This window comes from Pseudophryne corroboree, chromosome 10, assembly GCF_028390025.1.
Source record: "Pseudophryne corroboree isolate aPseCor3 chromosome 10, aPseCor3.hap2, whole genome shotgun sequence".
Classification (NCBI taxonomy): Eukaryota; Metazoa; Chordata; class Amphibia; order Anura; family Myobatrachidae; genus Pseudophryne; species Pseudophryne corroboree.
The window spans coordinates 35,437,088-35,440,270 of record NC_086453.1 but is presented as its reverse complement, the minus strand read 5'-3'; the positions used below and the strand labels follow the sequence as shown (position 1 = coordinate 35,440,270).

Sequence of the window (3,183 nt, the reverse complement as noted above, 5' to 3'; positions counted from 1 at the left end):
TCTTCTGTCTTCTGCTGCTGGCCCGTCCTGGCCAGCGGTGCCCTCTCTTCTGTCTTCTGCTGCTGGCCCGTCCTGGCCAGCGGTGCCGCCTCTTCTGTCTTCTGCTGCTGGCCCGTCCTGGCCAGCGGTGCCGCCTCTTCTGTCTTCTGCTGCTGGCCCGTCCTGGCCAGCGGTGCCGCCTCTTCTGTCTTCTGCTGCTGGCCCGTCCTGGCCAGCAGCGCCGCCTCTTCTGTCTAAGTGCCTTGAGTCCTGTTGGAGAAAGTGCGCTATATAAATAAAATTATTATTATTCTGCCGCTGGCCTGTCTGGCCAGCGGCGCTGACTGTTCTTCCTCTCCTGGAGCGTGTCTTCAGCCTCTTCCGCGGCCACCGGACCTCTTCGCCGCTCTTCTGTGCGGCCTCCTCTCTTCTCCTCGTCCCAGCGGCATCTGACATCAGATGCCGGGGGCGGGGCCTATGACACGGCGAGCGCTGATTGGCTCACTGCGGACGCCTGTGATTGGCCGCCGATCTGTGAGCCACGATTGGCTCACAGATGGCGCCAATCTTTAAATGCCTCCGCCGCTGCAGCCTCATCAGGGCTGGGATCAGACACTTGATCCTAGCGCTGTCCGCCTCCACGTTCTGCCGGTCCACCAGCGCTGGGGACAAACACACTGTCCCAGCGCTGTCTGCTGCAGAGTCCTGTAGGGGACGCAGGTCCCCTGCATGCTTCTGCAATAAAAATTAAAAAACTTCCGGGTCTGTGGAGGAGTGGCGGTTTACCATACCACTGTATACCGCCCCACTTCGACCACTGATTACAGTAGAATCTGGTTAAGTTGGATCTCAAGGGATGGCAAGTTTAGTCTCTCTTAAAGAGGTATCTCACTTATTCGGATTCTCACTTATCCAGGGTGAAGAAGTGTTTGTCTCACTTATAGAGGTGATTATTCCTAACAGCGATCGTCTCAGTTATAGAGGTGATTATTCCTAACAGCGATCGTCTCAGTTATAGAGGTTATTATTCCTAACAGCGATCGTCTCAGTTATAGAGGTGATTATTCCTAACAGCGATCGTCTCAGTTATAGAGGTGATTATTCCTAACAGCGATCGTCTAAGTTATAGAGGTGATTATTCCTAACAGCGATCGTCTAAGTTATAGAGGTGATTGTTCCTAACAGCGATCGTCTCAGTTATTGAGGTGATTATTCCTAACAGTGATCGTCTCAGTTATAGAGATGATTATTCCTAACAGCGATCGTCTCAGTTATAGAGGTGATTATTCCTAACAGCGATCGTCTCAGTTATAGGGCTGTATTCAATAAGAGTCAGAAACTGCTGTCTTCTGGGATAGACGGCAGTTTCCGACTGGAATAGGTCGGAAGGGGTTCCGACCTATTCAATAGGGGCACATTTTTTCCGAAAAGTCGGGAAACCCGACTTGTTGGAATGCTGTCGGAAAGTAGGAGGATCGGCGGAATACCCGCCGATCCACCTGCTGCTGTTTCCGACTTGAAAACAAGTCGGATTGAGGTGAGGAGACGGGGAGAGGTGTGGCGGGCTACGGGGATGATTATACCTGCAGTGCCTCCTCCGCCCCCGCACAGATCACTCCCGCTGCCAGCTCCGGCCGCCGCTGGAAGCTCCCCCGCCGGCCGCCTCACACTGCTACCCCGCCGCACACTGCTCCCCCCGGCTGCCGCACACTACTCCCCCCGCCGGCCGCCACACACTGCTCCCCCCGCCGTGCGCCGCACACTGCTCCCCCCACCAGCTGCTGCACACTGCTCCCCCTGGCCACCACACACTACTCCCCCTGCCGGTCGCCGCACACTGCTCCCCCCCGCCGATGCTGCCAGCGCACCCGGCAGCCGCTGTCAGCAACGGCAGGACAGGACACAGGGAACGGCCAAATCCGACAGTCGGATTTGGCCACTCTTTGACTGCATGTCAGAATGGACCCGAATCTTATTGAATATACCCCATAGAGGTGATTATTACTAACAGCGATAGTCTCAGTTACAGAGGTGATTATTCCTAATTATTGAGAAAAATCAGTCTCAGTTAAAGGGTTTTTTTGTGCAAAAATGCGGGACCTCCCATTTAGTCCCAGTAATAGAGGTTTCCCACTTATCCAGGTTTGACTGTATTTGATACAGGACCATTTGTTATGCTTTGGTAAAAAAAATTCCCCTAGGTGGCGCCCTTGTTTTTCTTATATTTTAGATTCTGCATTTGGTGTAATTAATTTATGGTCTGAGGCTATTCTGTTTAACAATTATATTATTAAACACTTAACAATTTGAAGTATTATTATTATTATATATTTTTTTCTGTATATTTTCTGGATTGAACAAATGTATGTTTCTTGTTTGAACTGTTTCACATTATATTTACACAGTGCCTTATCTATAATGGGTTCATTTAATTATCTTACAGCATTTCTCTTTGTAAGCACAAAGAAAAAAGAAAGTAATAGACTCTTGTAGGGGTGCACTCTATTCCAGACAAACTAATGTATTATATGATGAATAGTGATAAAATACAATGAACTTTAGTCCCAATGTTTCCAAAGAGAATTGCAAAATTTTTAATAATAATACACACTGTACAGCTAAAACCTGTGATAAACAATAAGCTGGATTCCTTATATAGGGAAAATTACAATATCACTATATATTCCCTTGAAAGTTATCTTTATACTGGGAAATGTATAACAATCATTTATCCTGCATGAAATCTTTAAGTAAAGATTATCGCAGGGGATTGAATCATAGGTCACAAACCAAAATGCTGGATTTATCAGACTTCTCTGCGGTGCACCCTACTGGTGACCACTGGGTATAGAATGCAGTAATTAATTGCAGTATCAGGGTGTTCCAAGGTGGTCTCCCATCCAAGTACTGGCCCGGCCCTCCACTGCTTGGCTTCCAAGATCAGATGAGATTGGGCCTCTCCAGTGGGGTATGTCCGCAAATACTGCACTTAAACCTTTTGTCACTGTATTTGGATACCAATTAGCACTCCAAATCAGTAGGTCTGTGTTATTGGATACGTGTTCATAACACGTCTTGGGTCTCAAATATCACCAGTTGGAAAGATAACAAAATCCCTATGCCTTTTTAGGCCAGGGAAAGGGCTCTTCTGAGCAAAAACAGTGTTTTTATAAATAGTCAAGTGTGCAGAAAATACAGGAGGTA

General features: G+C 48.0%; 1 pseudogene; it reads right to left on the bottom strand.

The window, feature by feature from the left end:
• Positions 1-2,841: 2,841 nt before the first annotated feature.
• Positions 2,842-2,961, bottom strand: LOC134968292 (5S ribosomal RNA; annotated as a pseudogene).
• Positions 2,962-3,183: the final 222 nt, after the last annotated feature.